Raw genomic sequence first — 21,007 nt, forward strand, 5'->3', positions numbered from 1 at the left:
CTTCTCCTCACCTTCTCCTCCCCGGGGGGTCCTGACGCGGCCGGACTCCTGTCAGCGTGGACGCGGCCCCACGTCCTCCCGAAGCCCCCACAGCAGGTCCGGAGGAGGCCCGGCTGCCGTCACCGTGGACGCGGCCCCACGTCCTCCCGAAGCCTGGGCGTCAGCACAGTGGGTTCTGAGGCTTTGGAACGCCGGTCCGCGCCCCGAGGAGAAGGGCTGAGCGCGCATGCCCCGCAGGGGTCTCGGAGCGGGACTCGGGCGCCCCCTGCGGGAGGCGGGGGCAGTGCAGGATGCGGTGCCCTCAGTTCAGCGGAGGCACCTGTCCTGGGGTCCAGCTGAATCCATTACATTTCGGAAATTCGAACTGAAATGGAGTCCAATTGTCCCCGACTTCTCCATAAATAGAAACAATTAATTAGAAACCATACGGAATTAAGTGAAATGCAGACACAGGCTTTACAACTTACACCAAAATTCATTCAAAATTGTAGATAAATTTAAAATGTAAAACTATCAAAATAAAGGGGACGCCTGGGTGGCTCAGTCTTTAAGCGTCTGCCTTCGGCTCAGGTCGTGATCCCAGGGTCCTGGGATCCAGCCCCGCTTCGGGGTCCTTGCTCAGCAGGGAGCCTGCTTCTCCCCTGCCTGCTGTTCCCCCTGCTTGTGCTTGCTCTCTCTCTTTCTCTCTCCCTCTGTCAAATAAATAAATAAAATCTTTTAAAAAACAGAAAGAAAACAAAAGAAAATCCACATGGGCTTGGGTTCGGTGATGAGCTTTAACACACAACACCAAAAGCCAATCCACAAAAGAAAATAATTGATAACATGAACTTCCTAAAATTAAAACTTTTGCGGGTGCCTGGGTGGCTCCGTTGTTGAGCGTCTGCCTTCGGCTCAGGTCATGATCCCGGGGTCCTGGGATCGAGCCCCGCATCGGTCCCTGCCCCGTGGGGTGCCTGCTTCTCCCTCTCCCACGCCCTCTCCTTGTGTTCCCTCTCTCTCTGTCAAATAAATAAATAAAATCTTTAAAAACAAAAAAAAACTTTTGCTCTGTGAAAGACCTTGCTCAGAAAACTAAAAGACAAGCCACAAACTGGGAAGAAATATTTGCAAAGCACAAATCTGGTAAAAGATTTGTATTAAAAAAATACAAAAGACTATCAGAACTCAACGATAAGGAAACAGACATCCTAATTGATAATGGGTAAGGATCTGAATAGATGCCTGGACAAAGAAGATATACAGATACAAAATAAGCATACAAAAATATGTTTGGCATCATCATTAGGAAAGTACAAATTTAAACAACAGTGAGACAGCACTGCGCACCTATCACAAATACTAAACTCCAAAAACAAGAATACCAATTGCTGGAAGGTGAGGAATGGCAGCAACTGTCCCTTCAGAAGACATTGTGGCCATTTTTTCCAAACCTACGTTAAGTCTCATGTTAAGATCCAACTATTGCACTTTTAGTATTTAGACAACTGCTTTGAAAAACTATTTCCAAACAAAAACTCACATGCAGTTATGCACAGTAGCTCTATTCATAATGGTTACAAACTTAAAGAAACCAGGATGTCCTTCCCTAAATGAATCCATAAGCAAACTGAGTGCATCCATGTGAAGGAAGCAGAATATGCCACGCAAAATATGCCCCCTTGGCACAAGGGTTATTTGGGCTGATTAATTTTAAGAAACAGCAGACATGGGAGAATCTCTGAAAACTGGGTAAAAGTTGCCATTTGGCGAGTGAAATGTATGCTTATAAAGGAACGCCCCATTTGTAAGCCTGTCTCCCTCTGTATAGGAACAGAATTACTAAAACTCAAGAAACTCTTACCAAAAGAGAAGGCACAGACTTAAATCTGGGTAACAACCATACCCTCGTTTACTGTGCTCATCTGATGACATCCCTTAACTGGCCTTCCCACCACCCAAAATCTTTTGGTCTTTAGCTGAAGATGGCATTTAGGGTGAGGGCTGGGCCACTTCAAGGAATTATTCCGTTTTCCTGGGTATCTCCCATGAATAAAGGACGTATGCATGCTATTAAACTTTGACTTGTTTTTTTCCTGTTAATCTATTCAGCAATAAGAAGAAATGAACCATCACCCCATACAATGACATGGATGAACTTTACATGTATTTTTCTAAGTGAAAGAATCCAATCTGAAAAGCTTACACACTGAGTGACCCCATTTGTAGGAGATTCTGGAAAAGGCAAAACTAGAGATGATAAAAGGATCAGGGCGTGAATTCCATGATATTTTAATGATTTATACCTGCCACTATGCATTTGTGAAAACCCAAACCTTTTGGGGCACCTGGCTGGCTCAGTCGGTAGAGCATGCAACTCTTGATCCTGGGGTTGTGAGTTCAAGCCCCATGTTGGGTGTGAAGATTACTTAAAAATAAAATCTTTAAAAAACACAAACATTTTTACACCCCCAAAAGTAAATCATAATCTGCTGAAATTAAGTTGTTTAGGATGTGGGAGTGTCACAGGATGGTGTAGGGGCCAAGGGCAGGCTGCCCCAAATCTGCCACTTTGACATATAGATCATTTTAAATAAAAGTTACTTAAGAGACAAGCTAGGCAATGAGGACACTTAGACCCCCCTCTGTCCCCCTGGAAGCAGGAAATCTATCTCCCATGTGAAGATGTCCCTGTTCCAGGAGGTAAGGAGATTTCGACGTCACCAGAGATGGAAGACTTGGAGCCAATAAGGCTGTATAAACAACCCTTGTTACTTTTTACTAATTTACTACCCCAGCCAAAATTCTGTTCAGAATTGCTTACTAATTGAAGCTCCCAAGGGTAAGTTTCCCTTGTCCTGTGATTTCATCACAGGTGTATTTTCTCTTTGTCCAAAAAGTACAAAACCTGGCTTCCTTGGTCATTTCTTTACACCTCAGTTTCATTTTTGGGTCTCCATGTGCACATCATTACACTTTGGGTTTTTTTCTCCTATTAATCTGTCTCACGTCGATTTCATTCTTAGTCCCGTGGTAAGAACCTTGGACCAAGGAAAATTTCTTCCTCCCCTTCAATGGAATACAGAACGTCAGTCCCGTGATAAGAACCTTGGACCAAGGAAAATTTCTTCCTCCCCTTCAATGGAATACAGAATGTGACACATAATCTAACTGTATTAGAAACATATGGGGGAAAAAACCCTCACTGTAGGTTGTATGACAAAAGGTGCTGACCTAAGTAACTTTGGAAATGAATGGAATCTGTAGATTAAAGAAAAAATGTACTGTATGTACACAGTGGACTCTATTTGATAAAGTTCTCTGCCATCAGAGTGGTACCTAACAGTTCTGAAAACACCACATCTGTAATTTGGAACAGAGCAATGAATTAAATAAAGGGCCGGTGGTGAGAGCCAGGTTTGTCACTGTTAGAGTAGGAAGTTACAGATCAGCAAAGGGGGAAGATCACAATCTCCATGTGGTGACGGACCAGGTTGGAGACAGCAGTATAAACTTGTTTTTAGCTTCATATGGACACAGTTCCATACAGAAATCCTTATAATTAGGTGTGTTTACATAGGTGGGAATACAGGCATATATTGCCTTGCATTGTCCGCTGAGCACATTCAGGTCCCACAGGCGAGACTTTAATACCATTCTCTAATAAAAGGAACCAGGGCTCTTTGAAGAAATTGCTTATACTAGGACTCAGTAAATATAGGAGCCAGGATAATCTTGAAGTATCAGAAAGTAAGGAAGTACCAAGAAAAACCCCACAAAGATAGAATTATATCAAAGAGAAAGTGGAGCCAATGCAAACCTCAGGGTCATGAGATTGAGCCCCACGGTGGGCAGCACGCTCAGTGCAGTCTGCTTGAGATTCTGTCTCTGCTTCTTCCTCTGTGCCTCCCCCTCTCTGCTTGAGATTCTGTCTCTGCTTCTTCCCCTGCGTCTCCCCCTCTCTGCTTGAGATTCTGTCTCTGCTTCTTCCTCTGCGCCTCCCCCTCTCTGCTTGAGATTCTGTCTCTGCTTCTTCCTCTGCACCTCCCCCCTCTCGTGCTCTCTCTCTCTCTCAAAATAAATAAATACATCTTTAAAAACCTTTCCTTCCCTGTAGCTCAAAGGAGCTCCTTTGTATTTTCTAGATGGGATGCTGCCTGATTCATTAATTGTTCAATGAAACCAAAGGGATTGAGATCTTTTAAATTACTTGGTTTATTAACAGATTACATAGTTTCCTTACAAATGGGTTGAATAGGCCTCTCCTAACAGAATTCCAAATAACAGATGTAAACACTCAGCCACCCATCAGGGAGGTGAAACTAACTTCCCTCTCCTAAAGTGTGTGGGCTCCACACAGTGTCTTCCTGCTCACGAAGATGCACATGGGAAAGAATAACTCATGGTGGGGAAGCCTGACCAACAATGCCTCAGCCAGGTGACCAGTGTTAACACGGACAAGTGACAAGTGACCTCCAGAGCATGTTCCCTTGATATAAAGTGATGACAGAGCACCTTACCTTTGTGATCTGCTTCCTCAAAACCCATAACCCCACTCTAATCATGAGGAAAACACAGTAAATCTGAATGCAGGACTTTCTACCAAATACCTAACCAGGTCTCCTCAATACTGCCAAAGCCATCAAAATAAGACAAGTCTGAGGGACTGTCACAGCCAAGGAGAGCCTAAAGAGACATGATGACCACATGTCATGTGGTGCCCTGCATCGGATCCTGGAGCAGGAAAAGGCAGAACAGAGGGAACCTGAATAAAGTATGGACTTTACTAAATAATAACATATCAATATTTGTTCGTTATTTGTGAAAACTCTGTAGAAAAACAGAAAGAGAGTAGAAATTAGAGGTCAAATAAGAGAAACCTATTGCATCAGACTGGAAACCTCGAGGAAATGGGTGATTTCCCAGTAAAAATACACTTTAACAAAATGAACCCTAAAATAAGAAAAATACAAACAGACCAATTAGCCATCCAGGGCCTCTTCTTCCTGCTGGTTCTCCTCTCACTTCTGGGGTTTTCCTCTCCTGGGACAGAGAAGGAACAGCTTCCCTAAGGCCTGACCCCACTCACTGTCTTATCTCCCCCCGCTATGCCCCATCCAGTGAGGATGGCGTGCCGGGGAGTCTCAGGGACTGTCGATCCTGATGTGTCAGCTAGCATTTTCTGGATGGCAAGTGGACACACTTACTAAAGTAAAATGAATTAATATTTTTTAAATGGTGGAAGTAAATTAATACTTGCAAGAGGCAAGTTAGGAGTGTTTTTGGCCTGGGTGTTATACGCAACTAATGAATCATTGAACACTACATCAAAAACTAATGATGTCCTATATGTTTGGTAATTGAATTTAAATTAAAAAAAAAGAAGAGTGTTTTTGGACCTGGCAGGCCCAGGGGCTCACACTCTCACAATGTGAGAGTTTTTTTTTGGTTGTGTTGTGTTAATTGGTTGTGTTAATACATTGGACCCTCTCACACCCTCCATCCTGCTAAGTGCTCTGGGGTGGCCCCATTCACAGGCACAGTCTCTCTCACTGCATCTGGGGCCTCCCACAACTCCAGGCTGACACCCACTCACCATCCATTACTGGGAAGGGTTTCTCTTTCTCTTCGGTTCCACAAAAAGCCATGGCTTTGCGTGTCTTTGGCCTAGTTCGGTTCACACTCTCATCCCTGAAGCCGTCAGAGCACCCAGAGGACAGAGCACGGGCTTGGGTAGACTCGGATCATACGCCCATCTGTGAGGTGGGTAGAGAGTGGAGTCTGCCCCCTGGATCTGTTTGGATGGGAGGCAGATGAGACATGGTTCCCAAAGACAAGCTGAGGTGCTGGACTTGGACATGAGAACAGATGCCAGCCTAGGAAAGCAGCAGATCTGCATCACTGGTGACTGACTGCACGGCTGTGGAATCTGAAGCCCAAGGAAGGAAGAGGTCTCTAGGGTCAGGGGCTGCAGCCGCCCATCCAGTGTTCTTGTTATTCTCCCATGATGGCAAAAAGCACTTCCAACTGCTGAAAAAGCAAATTCGCCATTGGTAGGAAACTCAAGGCTCCTGCCCTGGGCATTGGGTCCTCTCATCTCAGAGACTGAAAGGCACACAGACCTCACTCGTGTCGCTGAGAGGAGGGAGCCCCGGAGTCACACCTACTCGCCCCCAACATTAATCACCCATCCCCAGAGAACAAACTGGCTCATTTTCCAATCTCTTCTCTCCTTTACAAAGAGCAGAAACCAAATGTGTGGATGGTAAGGTTAGGGTTAGAGTTAGGGTTAGGGTTAGAGTTAGGGTTAGGACAACCCATGACCCTAACCCTAACCACCTAACCATAACCCCAGGGCGAGAGATGTAACTGCTCTATTTTCTATCACAAAGGCTATGAAAGCTCTAAATATCAAATTTTTATAGGATAGTTACAGAGGCAAGTAATCACACACAGAAAAAATTCCCTTTGTGCAACATCTTTCTCATGAAAGGCCTTCTTTATAAGGCTATTTTGAATACTGTCCAAACTTCATGATTAAAACAAATCTTATTAACACAGAAATCACATATCACTGTACCCTTTGTATATATACAAAGGTTGGCATGAGTGAGGCCAGGTGGAAGGCACTACTGGGGTGTGGAGATCGATGACACATTCTTCTGGACAGCAATCTGTCAGCACTTGGTATGAGTAAGCACACAAATCCCATGGCATGACACTCCTGCCCCAGGTCAGTTTGAGGGCTGTAGGAGGGTAGCTGGGAGGGAGCTCATTGCAGCTTTGTGTGTGGGAGTTAGAAGCACCTTCTGGCCCATCATGGGGGTGATGATATAATGAACAGGGATCAATACTAAAGCTTTCCTAAGCAAGGGGTGCAAGCACCAGATCTATAGCTGGATAATATGTACATAAATGAAAAGCACGTATACACAAACCTCACTGCATGACATACAAGGGTACATGCATAACCAAAAAGGCATTAACTCAGGCGTCCAAGAGGCCTGGGGGGACATTAGAAAGGGTAGGAAATGGAGGGGAAAATAAAATAAAAACCAGGCGGGAGGATGGCATGTTCAAAGAATTGTGAAAGGGAAAGAGATTTTACAGTTTTTACATCCACAGTTCAAGCTTTTCCTGACAGAATCGGAAGATCCAACAACACTGGGTCCGGGTGCCATGCAGCCGCAGTCCACTGTCCCATGGGGCCACATCTGCTCTCCAGTCTAGCTGTGCCACCCACAGCCTCCCTCATTCCACACCACAAGTCTGGCCCTGCAGACCCCTGAGGTTGCTTCTGCTTGAGGACGTGAGTTTGGGGGAGGGGGGCTGTTTGTTTTATTGCCGCATACTTGACACACAATGTCACACTGTTTCAGGTGTACCACGTAGAGATTCGACAACTCTCTGTGATACTGTGCTCACCACAAGGGGAGCTCCTACCTGAGGACATGAGTTTTGATGCCAAGGACAAAAAACAACAAGGTCAGAAGGCAGGATCAACAGGTGCATTCTGGCTGCAGAGGGAGCAGCTGCTTGTCACTGGTGCTGGGGCAAGATCAGGTGGGAGCTGGGCCATTCTTGGCAATGCACCTGAAAGCGCTCTTGGGTGGATCACAGATGACATGGGTGTGGAGAGTGAGGCAAGCGGAAATGGGGAATAAGATCTGCATTTCACTCTTAATTAGCTCAGGAGGTGCTGATCCTGCTGGCAGAGACAAGGCACACTGACAGAGTATCTCCCAGTGTGAAGACTTTGAGTGCCATCTAGGACATGTTAGGTTTTAGATGCCCTTTAAGGACTCTCACAGCACTGGGAATTCTGCTATAGAAACAGACAATTGGACAGTGTTTTTTCTGAAACACCAAGAGAGGTGTTTAACTCCTTCATGGTGAGAGCTCTTTGGGACTTCCAAACCCCACTGTGCCATGATGCAGTCACTGACTGCTGAAGCCCAGCCTTAGCACATCCATACTTATGTAGAAAGAACACAGCCCAGCTGGCTCATATTGTCCTGCATTTCCAGGACTGGAGCCTTCTGGGGGGACACCACAATCTTCCAAGTGCAAAAGGGGCCTTTGCTTGCTGCGGCCCATCCTGGAGGGCTGAAGTGCACCATGACACATGGCATAAGGAGGACAAATGTACCAGGAGGATGTTGTCATCTGTGTGAACCAACATGGCCCTTTTCGGAGCAGAGGTGGATAACATTTAGTCAAGACATGTGGACCCCAAGCAAGTCAAAGAGACTGAAGGGTAGTGCTGTCCAGTGGAGCGCTCAACCCCCCATGCAAGATCTTCCTAGACCAGAACAACATGAACTTCTCGGAGCACCAGTTTGTACAAAAAGGATGGATTTCCCCACCGAGAATCTGAGAAGCAACCACTAGGTATGAGGTAGGGAAGCTCAGAGATGTGGTTGAGAGAGATTTCTGCCCCTCCCAGGAGAAGGGTCACAAGAGAAAGTGTGTTACTGAGTCCAGTCTGGGAACCACACAGCCTGAGATGATATCTGAGTGCAGGATCTATTAATGATGGGGCAGGCGGCTGGGATCTCCAAGGAGAGTCCCAGCTGGAGGTGCACAGAGACAGCACAGAAATGTCCACTGAGGCTTCAGTTATGACCAAGGCCATCCAGAGAGAGGGTATAAGAAGACAGGAGGGCACCTACTGCAAGACACAAACATGACTGACAGGCAGGGGACAAAGGCCTCTGAGGAGAGCAGCCAGAGAGTAAACTGAAGGCCAAGGGCAGAAGAGGTTTCAGGAAGGAACTGGCAGTCTCACGATCAAAGGGGAAAAAAAATACAACTTATATCAAAAATAAAGGGCTAATCTTTCTAATGAGGAACCTCCATACTTTTTTCCACAGTGGTTGCACCATTTCACATTCTCACAACAGTGTGCAAGTTCTCCTTCCTCTACATTCTAGCCAACACTTGTCAGGTGTGAGGTCATATTTCATTTTGCTTTTGATTTGAATTGCCCTGATGATGAGTGATGTTGAGCATCTTTTCATGTGTCTATTGGCCATCTATATGTCTTCTTTGGAAAAATCTATTCAGATCCTCTGCCCATTTTTTCATCTATTGTTTGTTTGTGTTTGCTATGATTTGCATGAGTTCTTCATATATTTTGGATATTAACCCCTTATCAGATATATGATTTGTAAATATTCTGTCCGACTCCATAGGTTGCCCTTTCATTATGCTGTTGGTTTCCTTTGCTGTGCAGAAGCTCTTTAGTTTGATGTTGTCCAGCTTATTTATTTTTACTTTTGGTCCCTTTGCTTTTGTTGTCAAATTTAAAAATCATCACCAAGGGCGCCTGGGAGGCTCAGTTGGTTAAGCGACGGCCGTCTCAGGTCATGATCCTGGAGTCCCAGGATCGAGTCCTGCATCAGGCTCCCTGCTTGGCAGGGAGTCTGCTTCTCCCTCTGACCCTCCCCCCTCTCATGTGCTCTCTCTCTCTCTCATTCTCCCTCTATCAAATAAATAAAATCTTTTTAAAAAAAAGTAAAGCACTGGTCTAATGGAGATGCTTTTAAAAAAAAAATTTAAGGGGCGCCTGGGTGGCTCAGTTGGTTGAACGACTGCCTTCGGCTCAGGTCATGATCCTGGAGTCCTGGGATCGAGTCCCGCATCGGGCTCCCCCTGCTCGGCGGGGAGTCTGCTTCTCCCTCTGACCCTCCTCCCTCTCATGCTCTCTGTCTCTCATTCTCTCTGTCTCAAATAAATAAATAAATAAATAATCTTTAAAATAAATAAATAAATAAATAAATAAATAAATAAATAAATAAATAAATAAATATCATCACCAAGACCACTGTGAAGGAGTTTTCTGTCTATAGTTTCTTCTTTCTTTATGATATCAGGTCTTACATTCAAGTCTTTAATCCATATTTAGTTAATTTTTGTGTATGGTAGAAGAAAGTGGTCCAGTTTCATTCTTTGCATGTAGCTGTCCAGTTTTCCCAACACCATTTATTGCAGAGACTGTCCTTTCCCCATTGTATATTCTTGCCTCCTTTGTAGTAAACTGATTGAGCATATATGCATTGATTTATTTCTGGGCTCTCTATTCTCTTCCATTGATCTATGAGTCTATTTTCATTCCAATATCATACTGTTTTGGTTACTATAGTTCTGCAATATAGTTTGAGATCAGGGAGCATGATGCCTCCAGGTTTTTCTATCTCAAGATTGCTTTGGCTATCTAGGGTCTTCTGTGGTTCCATGCAAATTTTAGGGTTGTTTGCTCTATTTCTGTGGAAGAATGTCACTGGAATTTTGATAGGAATTGCATGAATCTGTAACTTGCCTTGGGTAGTATGGACATTTTAACAATATTAAATATTTGTGTGGGGACACCTGGGTGGCTCAGTCAGTTAAGTGTCTGCCTTCGGCTCGGGTCATGATCTCAGGGTCCTGGGATGGAGCCCCGTATCCAGCTCCCTGCTCAGTGAGGAATCTGCTTCTCCCTCTCCCTCTACCCCTCCCCCCACTTGTGCTTCTCTCTCTCTCTCTCTCTCTCTCAAATAAAGAAATAAAATCTTTTTAAAAAAACAATATTAACTCTTCCAGCCCATGAGCACAAAATATTTCTCCATTTATTTTCATCTTCTTCAATTTATTTCCTTACTGTCACAGTTTTCACCTTCAAATCCAAAACAGGTTCCATGAGCATGAACTATCTTTCCATTTGTTTGTGTCATCCTCAATATCTTTCACCACTGTTTTTATAGTTTTCAGAGTACATATTTTCACCTCCTTGGTTAAATTTACTCCTAGGTATTTTATTCTTTTTGATAGAATTGTAAACGGGATTGTTTTCATAGTTTCTCTTTCTGATGCTTCATTATTAGTGTATAGAAATGCAACAGATTTTTCATATTGATTTTGTATCCTGCAACTTAACTGAATTCATTATCAGTTATAACAGTTTTTTAGTGGGTTTTCTATATATAATATGTCATCTGCAGATAGTGACAGTTTTACTTCTTCCTTTCCAACTTGGATGCCTTTTATTTGTTTTTATTGCCTGATTGTTCTGGATAGGACTTCCAATACTGTGCTGAACAAAAGTGGTGAGAGTGGGCATCCTTGTCTTGTTCATGATCTTAGAGGAAAAGCTTTCAGCTTTTCATTGTTGAGTACAATGTTAGCTGTGGGCTTGTCATGTATGGCCTTTATTATGTTGATGTACATTCCCTCTATACCCACTTTGTTGAGAGGTTTTTGTTTTTGTTTTTGTTTTTTGTCTTAAATGCATGTTGAAATTTGTCAGATGCTTTTTCTGCGTCTATTGGGATGATCATATAATTTTTATCCTTCATTTTGTTAATATGATATATCAGATTGATTGATTTGTGAATATTCAGCCATCTTTGCATCCCTGGAATAAATCCTGCTTTATCATGGTGTATGATCCTTTTAATGTATTACTAAATTCAGTCAGCTAACATTTTATTTGGGATTTTTGCATCTATGTTCATCACAGAGTCTGCTTGTCCCTCTCCCTCTGCTCCTCCCCTCATTTTCTTTCTCTCTCTCTCAAATAAATAAAATCTTAAAAAAAAAAAAGTCTGTTTTGTGTGTATAAGTATAGCTATGCCAGCCTCCTTTTGGGTTCCATTTGTAGGGATACCTCTGGCCATCCCTTCACTTTCAGAGTGAGTGTGTGTGAGTCCTGTAAGCAGCATATAGATGGGTCTTGTTTTTTTTTATACATTTAGTCATGCTATGTGTTTTGATGGGAGAATCTAGTCTATTTATACATAAAGTAATTATTTGATAGGTGTGGACTTATTTACGTGTTATTATTAATTGTTTTGTGGCTGTTTTTATAGTTCCTCTCTGTTCCTTTGTTCTCTTGCTCTCTTCCTTTGTCGTTTGATGATTTTCATTAGTGCTATGCTTAGATACATTTCTCTTTATCTTTTGTGTACCTACTATAGGTTTCTGGGTTGTCATTACCATGAGGCTTACATATAATAGCTTATATTTTAACAGTCTATTTTAACTTGATAACAACTTAAGTTTGAATGCATTCTAAAGCTCTACATTTTTAGGGGCACCTGTGTGGCTCAATCAGTTAAGCCTCTGACTCTTGGTTTTGGCTCAGGTCATGACCTCATGGGTCATGAGATAAAGCCCCAAGTCAGGCTCTGTGCTCAGCAGGGAATCTGCTTGAAAGATTCTCTCCCTCTGCCCCTCCTTCCTCTCTCTCTCTCTCTCAAATAAATACATAAACCTTTTTTTTCCTTAGATTTTATTTATTTGACAGAGAGAGCACGAAAGAGCACAAGCAGGGGGAGCGGCAGAGGAAGAAGCAGGCCTCCCGCTGAGCAGGGAGCCCAATGCAGGGCTCAATCCCAGGACCCCAGGGATCATGACTTGAGCCGAGGACAGATGCTTAACTGACTGAGCCATCTAGGCACCCCATTACATATATCTTTTTTAAAAAATAAAGCTCTACATTTTTACTCTCCCACATACAGATTTTATGTTTTTGATGTCACATTTTACATCTTTTTATTTTCTGTGTCCCTTAACTAATTGTTGTAATTACAGCTCTTTTTACCACTTTTGTTTTTTAACCTTCACACTAGCTTTATAAGTGATTAATCCACTATCTTTACTCTATGTTTCCGGTGAGATTTACACTTTCATGTTTTCTTGTTCATACTTAACACACTTTCTTTTGAGCTTCAAGAACTCCCTTTAACAGTTCTGGTAAGGTCAGTCTAGTGGTGATGAACTCCTTTAGTTTTTGCTTGTCTGGGAAACTCTGTATCTCTCCTTTAATTCTGAATGATAACTTTGCCAGGTAGAGTATTCTGGGTTGGAAGTTTTTTTTTCCTTTCAGCACTGTCTTTTTTTAAGTAATTTTTTAAGTAAGCTCTATGCCCAATATGGGGTTTGAACTCACAACCCCAAGATCAAGAGTTGCATGTTCCATGAACTCATCCAGCCAGGTACCCGTTCAATACTTTAAATATATCATGCCACTCTCTTCAGGCCTGGCAAGTTTCTGCTGAAAAATCTGCTAATAGTCTTGTGGGGGTTCCTTAGTATATAACAAGATGGTTTTCTCTTGATGCTTTTACTATTCTCTCCTGTCATTCACTTTTGACAGTTTAATTATAATGTGTCTTGGTGGGTGCCTGGGTGGCTCAGTTGGTTAAGTGACTGCCTTCAGCTCGGGTCGTGATCCTGGAGTCCTGGGATCGAGTCCCGCATCGGGCTCCCTGCTCGGCGGGGAGTCTGCTTCTCCCTCTGACCCTCCCCCCCCCCCATGCTCTCTCTATCTCATTCTCTCTCTCAAATAAATAAATAAAATCTTTAAAAACAAAAAAAATAATGTGTCTTGGTAATGGTGTCTTTGAGTTCATCTTATTTGGAATTCTGTTTGCTTCCTGGATCTGAATGTCTGTTTCCTTCCTCAGGTTAGGGAAGCTTTCAGGCATTACTTCAAATAAATTTCCTGTCACTTTCTCTCTCTCCTTCTTCTGGGAGCCCTATAACATGTATGTTAGTGCACTTGATATTGTCCTAGAAGTCCCTCAAGCTATCTTTACTTTTTTTTTTTTTCTTCACTAATTTTTCTTTTTGCTGCACTGATTGGGTGAGTTCCACTGCCCTGTCTTTTTTTTTTTTTTTCTAAGAGAGGGAGAAGGAGGGACAGAGGGAAGGAGAGAGAGAATCTTAAGCAGACTCCAGGCCCAGCACCAAGCCCAATGTGGGGCTCGATCTCATGACCCTGAAATCATGACCTAAGCCAAAATCAAGAGTTGGATGCTTAACTGACTGAGCCACCCAGGTGCCCCACCACTGCTGTGTCTTTAAATTCACTGACCCTTTCTTCTGCTTCATCTAGTCTGCCATCAAACCTCTGTAGTGTATTTTTCAGTTATTATATTCTTCACTTCCATGACTTCTATTTGATAGTTTCTCTCTTTTTTAAGGTTCTCACTGTGTTCATCCTTTCTGCTTGCCATAATATTTTCATAACTCATCTCAGAAGTGATGCTCCATCACTCCTGCCATTACACAGAGTATGGGCACCATGAGGGGGTCACTGAGGGCAGTTTAGAGGCTTTCACAGGCTCTCATCTTCCTTCATGCTCTAAGTCCTGCGTCTGAGCAGCCCCTACCATCTACACACACTGGGCACTTAGGAGCTGAGAATAAATGAACACCCCACGTCTGTGCACTTCTGCCAACATATGTTCATCTCCCTCCTCTAGACTGTTCCCCCAATTCCCAAATGCAGCTCATCAATTCATCTTCAAGACCCTCATCAGAGACCCCAGGGCCTGTCATTGGAAAGGAGTCCAGAGGCTGGTGCTCTTTGGACCCTAGCTCACCCTCCTCAGGCCCTAAGTGATTTTATGATTTTATGATTTTATGTTAATTTATGTAAATCGATAGTTTTGTGGAGGATAATTCATAAAGGTTGGATCTTTAGCTAGAAAAACATTTCTAGGGGCGCCTGGGTGGCTCAGTCAGTTAAGCATGCAACTCTTACTTTCAGCTCAGGTCATGATCTCAGGGTTGTGAGATCAAGCCCCCCATCAGGCTCCCAGCTCAGCCTGGAGTCTGCTTTTCCCTCTCCTTCTGCTCCTTCCCCCAATCTCTTTCTCTCTTTCCCTCTCTCTCTCTCCCTCATAAATAAAAATAAAATCTTAAAAAGAGAAAGAAAAACATTCCTAAAATGTTCTAAATGCCAAACACAAGGTTGAATATGAGGCTTGTGCATGGGGACATGGGAGAGAGTCCAAGCCAGAGAGAGATCCAAGGAGAGGGATATCACAAGCCCTTTCCTCTGCTGGTGAGGAAAGAACCAACACTAGAGGGGGCACCAGCAAGCCACAGACAGCATCACCAGTGACCAAGCCCAAGAAAGAGCTTGGATCTGGGCTAGGGGAACCTAGAATTTAGCCCAAATGAGGGGTTCTCAGCGAGACAGATGTGGCTCTGGACTAAACCACTGCAGCCCGAGTTCCCTCTGTCAGTGCAATGTTCTCCCAAGCAGTGAGAATAACTGGACCATGCAAAGCCACCAGAGCTCATGGATGAGCACTGTGCCAGCCACACAGGATGGTGCAAGTCCCAGTGGCCCCAGATCCTGGTCTACGGTTTTGTGATTGAAACAAAGCCTCTATCCATCAGAGCTTCAACTGCTGTGTCAGCAGGCTCTTCTGGGCAGCCAGGAAGAGCAGCAGAAGGGTGGTAGGGCCTACACTAGGTCACTACTCCTCTAGAGCCAGAGCCTTGAAAACATGAGTGTGGAGGCTCCTTCCCACCCTCAAACCTGTGAGGTCCAAAGAAGCCCCTGCTCCGGAGTTTGGTGAGGCTCTGACCTGATACCCCTTTCCCCATCACCCAAGAAACCAGGGCCCCTGGGGCTTGGGGATGCTGGGCCCATGTGCCTGCTCGTACTTGCCTTTCCTCCTCCGGTACCTGGATGATTGAGGAGCTGTCCGCTCCCAACCTCCTCCCATCGTGTCCTGTCCCTAGATACCACGGCGCTTGCCTACTGTCCCTGAGATGGCGCGGGTCCCCATCCGTGGTGCTGATTTCCCAGGGTGGACCCGCTGTGGGTCCTCCGCGAAGGAACACAGCGCCGCCACGAGGGGGCGCTGCTCCTCCTTGAAATGCCGTTCCAACCTTCCCTGGATTTGGGCACACTGTTGAAGAGTTCCAAAAAATAAACATGTGGAAATGAAGGTGAGCATAAAGGAAGCTTGGGGCAGGGGCATCATAGCCATGGACAGGTTCCCAAAATTCTGGCCTTATTCTAGACCCCAAATTCACAGAAAGGGGCTCACATTCCAGAAAGTATCTGCCTATAGAAATTTGGTTCTGACATCTAACCAGATCCCCCACTTCTGGGTTGGAATTTTGTTGCCATGGCGTGCAGGTTTGGCCATTTGAGCCCATCTGGAGACCCGCCTAATTCCTAAGACTTATAGGGACAGCAGGGAATAGAGGAAAAGGAGGCTTTGGAATCAGCAAAATTCTCCCCAGTAAGAAGTTGAATGTCCCTGAGCAAGTCACCCACTCTCTGTGAGGCTATTTTGTCATAGAGATAATAGTGCCTCCCAGAAGGGTTTTTAGAACCATCAGAGGCAATGTGTACAGTTCTCACCCCATCACCAGGCAGCTTGACCCTCTCCCACCCTACTGGTAAACCACTGCCACCTAAAACCACTTTTTAGCTGAGGAAACAAATACATAAACCAGGTACCACTCCACATCCACAAGAAAAGAGATTTAAAAAAGAAAAGAAAAGAAAAGAAAAATAACAAGTGCTACTGAGAATGTAAAATGGTGCAGCCATTGAGGAAAACAATTTGGTGGTTCCTCAAAAAGTTAAATACGGAATTGCCATATGATCCAGCAATTCCACTCCTAGGCATATACCCCCCAAAGAACTGAAAACTGGTACTCAAATACATATACATGTATGTTCACTCTTCTCAATGGACAAAAAATTGAGACAACCCAAATATCCATCAACTGATGAAGGGATAAACAAATTGTGGTAGATCCACACAACAGAATTGGGATGGAGGGAGGGAAGGAAGGAGCAGAAGGGGGGTGAAGGGGACATTATTCCTGAGCAAGAGACAGGATCCTGTTCAGCTTTCTCCACTGTGACTTTGGCCAAGTCCTTAGCCTCTCTGGACCTCCGTTTTCTCACCCACAACCTGGGCAACACAGTGATTGTTGGCTTCATGATTTGAAGGAACAGCACAGTGCCTAGCACACTGATAATGCTAGTAAAAATAGTCATCGTTCTTGGTATGTCATTCCTGCGACCCTGTGATGTCGGCAGGAAGGACAGGAAGTGGATATGGGTGCAGAGAACCTAGGCGGATGGAGCAGGGGGTGTATGGGACCAAGGAACAAGGGGCGGTCTCCCTAGTGACCGGGGAGATGGCGCTGACCGCAGATAGGGCCAGAGGACCCAGCTGGGCTGGTCCTGTACCTGCAGCTTGCCGAGGCTGCCCACCAGGGTCTCTGTCCCCGCAGCATAACCAGGCCCCAGGGACACTCCAAGCTCCGAAGGCCAGACTCGGCCCGCCCCCGCCCCAGCTCCGCGCCAAGCACCCAGGCTGAATCGCCTGGGGTCCGAGCAGCCAGTCCCCTGGCCCGCAGCCCGACCTGGAGGGGGACAGAAAGGGAAGGGTCAAGCTACGGCGCGCCGGTTTGGGGGTTGGAAGGGGGAGCTGCCGCCGCCGGCGAGTCGTCGTGATGGGCTCGGCCGCAGGCCCCGGGGGCAGCTGCGGGCGGACGGCCGCCCGGACTTCCCAGACGCGCCTGGCGCCTTCGCTGCGCCGCCGGCAGCCTCCGGGGACGCGCTGCCAGGCTGGCTGCCTGGGGACAGCTCCGCTCCTGCGCCAGCCCCCCGCCCTCCCCCGAAATCTCCCGGCCCCGGTGGGCGGCGGCGAGGACTGTCTTTCTTGGGGCCTGTCAACCGCGGTGACAGCGAGCGATTGTCAGCGCGCTCCATCGCGGGCCCCTAGGAAGGACGCCCACCAGCCAGCCAACATCCATGCTCCTCCCCGCAGACTCCTGTAGGGCTGAATCTGTTTGTCCTGATGTCTAGCCATGGGGCAGTCTGCCAGGTCCCACGAAGCTGGGGTAGGAGCTGATCCTTTGACTGATCACATCTAGGAAAAAGCCGGGTCTGATGCTTTCATTCCCCCTCCCGGACCCCAGGAACTTCTCACACCATACAAATAGGGGTGGGCTTGTTCCCTGGGCACCCTGTGCCTGCCAGCCCCCTCCTGTGGAGCCCTCAGCCACCCCACCGTGGCCAGAGACTACTCTCACCCTAACCACCATTGGCAGCCATTCAAGCTAGAATCCTAATTGGAGCTGGAAGAGGCCCCAGAAAATCCAAAACTATAGGCTCTAAATGTATGTGACCATTGTTGATAGTCTTGGCTGTTATTTTGAAAAGTGTAGGTATGCTCATGCTAGTGAGATAGACACTGTTGAAAAGGGTATCAATTCAGAGAATGTCATTGCAAATAGAAGACAAGCTTAAGACTAAGATGAGGAAAAGATTATGGAGGTTTTCAGAGAAAAGTTTTCTCCACTTTCTCTGTCTGGACACTGGAGCCATATACCTGCACCACCCCCAATAGGACTTTGTGGGCCTCAGCCCTGAGCAAGATTTGGGGGAAGGACACGTCCACTTCCTTACTTGGGCCTTGCCCCCTTTTCCTCACCACGGGTGTCCGGGACCTAGTCTTCATCCTCTGTCTCCCTAACCCCACTCCCACCCTGGCCCTGCCAGCCACCCAGTCTTAGCTTCTGCCTCCTCACCCCCTCCAAGGCTACTCTCCCTCTATAAAAGGGCAAGAATCTCCTTCCAGCCTCCCTCTCCAAGGGGAGGGAGGCAGTGAGGCGATCACCTGTCCCGCTCGCTCATCTATCACCCTGAACTGTGCTTCACGATAAAATTACTCATCCTCAGCCGGTGATAAATGAAATCAGTCTAGAGGCGACCACACAGAGTGGAGGTGGGGGTGCCCCATTCAGGGTTTCTGGGCTTGGGTGAGGGAAACCCAGGGGAACCGTCTCTGTGTTAGCACATACCCTGGCCAAGTTAGTAGGTTTGTGTACCCTAATGTGTACTCTTGGTAAAAAAGACATGTGTGTGTGATTCTGGGTTTGTGTGTGCTGAGCCAGCCGGTCTGCCCTGCAGAGTGATGATGGTGGGGTGGGGGGTGGGGGCTGAGCCCTGAAGCAGCTGGGATTCAGAGTCCAGGCAAGGCTGTAGAGAGAAGAGGCTGTACCCCCAGAGGAAGGGGCTGGAGGGATCAGAAAACTGTGGTGAGCCACGGAATGGGGTGCTGGGACAGACAGGAGGAGGGGCTGAGTGTCTATGAGTTTTGGCTGGTGCTGAAAGAAGGAAGCAGGCAGCCCATGAGCTAGAGGTAGGATGACCAGTGACCATGTAGCTGCAGGTGAGCACAACAAAGCAGCCTCCAGCAGCTTCAGAAGTCAGATGAACCCTTGCCCATACTAACTGGAGCCTCTGGACCTTGAGGTATCCAGAGGCAGGCAACTCTCAGCACCAGCCCCAGGCAGCAGAATGATAGCCCAAGGCTCCTCTGGATCCTTCTGGATCCCCTGCTTTCTTCCGCTTTAGGCCCAGGAATCCATGAGTCCTCCTTAGCTGATCAATAAAGGCTTAATTAATCATCAAAATAATGAGCTCAGGGGCAGGTCTTGGCCCAGAGCAGCTGTGGGCTCCTTTGCTAAAGCACAGAGGTCCAGAGGACCAGACCCCAAAGCTACTCCGCCACCTGCCACCTGGTCTGTGAAGGATGCGGAAAGAGCACCTGCCACACAGGTTGCTCTAAGGGCACCTGAGATCGCGCTTGTGAAAGGCTGAGTCATTGTGACCCTTATTTCCAAGGCCTCCTGAGGGCTGGCTGGCCCCTGGAGTAGAGAGGAGACCCCTCTGGGGCTCACAGTTCAGGTAGGAATAGCAGATTCCCATGCAAGTCAGAGTCAGAGTTCTGGAAAGGCAGGGAAGTGTGCTCAGAAGCTCAAGGGACAAGGGACTCATTCAGACCAGAGAGATCTAGGAAGCTTCAAAGAGGAAGCAGCATTTGAAATTGGCATGGAAGGATGAGTAGAATTGGACAGAGGGGACTGGTGTCAAAGTGCTGTTCTGCAATGTGGGTAGTCCAGCCTGCTTCCTTTTCCGATTCCCACACCCGGAAGAAAAGGGCCGTGTGAACCATTCACTTTAGTCCCTGGGGGGTGCGACACCGTGCCTGGCACAGAGGCATACTTAGAGCTGACTGAACAAACCAGGGAGAAACCATAAATGTGTGTTCACCTTGCAGACAGTGGAACCATGGAGTTAATGAGTCGAGAAATGACAGGTTGAACATTCTGGACGGTACAGGAGAGGCCAGTGGAGAAACAGCGGGATCTTATGAGGGCTGCCTACAAGGCCACACTCAGGGGAGGCCTAAGACTCTGAAGGGGAGCAGGAGTGGGACAAGAAGGAGGGGTCTCATCAGACAGACAGCTCGAGCCTTGGGAGGAAAATGCCTGGGCAGGGAGTCTGTGCTCTTTGGGCACTGAGCTTCCCGTAGTCACTGCCTTTGAAAATAGTGCCTCCTGGGGACAGATGTCACCTCCCAGGAGTAACACTGGCTTCTAGGCTCCCTGGGGGTGGCTGGGGGTAGCATCCTCCCCCCATATAAGCCTCTGATGTGGGGTTCCCAGATGTTCTACCTTGATGATGGCTGTGCTGAAGGTGGGTGGTATTTTTTTGTGTGTGGGTGGCATTTTTTTTTTTTTAAGATTTATTTATTTGACAGAGAGAGAGCACAAGCAGGGGGAGTGGCAGAGGGAGAGGAAGAAGCAGGGAGAAGAAGAAGCAGGCTCCCCGCTGAGCAGGGAGCCCGATGCGGGGCTCGATCCCAGGACCCTAGGATCATGACCTGAGCCAAAGGCAGATGCCCAACCGACTGAGCCACCCAGGCCCCCCCGTGGGTGGCATTTTGAGCTGACACCAGGTTCTCTCTCTGAGAAAGAGGTTTACCTGCCACTCAAAGAATGTCTGGCTCATTGGAGCCTTTGGGTCCAACATGTCCCCCAAACAGAAGAAACAGAGCCCGGTTCAAGACCAAGACTCAGGTGGATGGTGCCCTCACTCCCTCCCATTCTGTCCCTCCACCCTGTTCTGGAATATCCCATTCCTGATGCTGTCTGCCCATCTATCTTCAGAGCTCAAAGCCAAGACCCCGGTTTGCCTGCAGGTCAGATGTCCACCTCCTCCAGGTACCATGCCCCAGGCTGCTTTTGGCCAGAGGGCCAGCCCTGATGAATTCCACCCCTCCGAGCTCCCTGTGTCAGAAACACCCTGTCCTTGGAATCCCTGGGCAATGGCAGGCCACGATCTGAACCCACCTCTGTTTCAGACAATGTCCACTCCTGCCTGTGTTGTGTGTATACACACATTAGCGAATGCATGCCCTTGTGTGGC

Source organism: Mirounga angustirostris, unplaced genomic scaffold, assembly GCF_029215605.1.
Source record: "Mirounga angustirostris isolate CCGP_5_RB_7025 unplaced genomic scaffold, mMirAng1.0.hap1 SCAF_9, whole genome shotgun sequence".
In the NCBI taxonomy this organism is placed as follows: Eukaryota; Metazoa; Chordata; class Mammalia; order Carnivora; family Phocidae; genus Mirounga; species Mirounga angustirostris.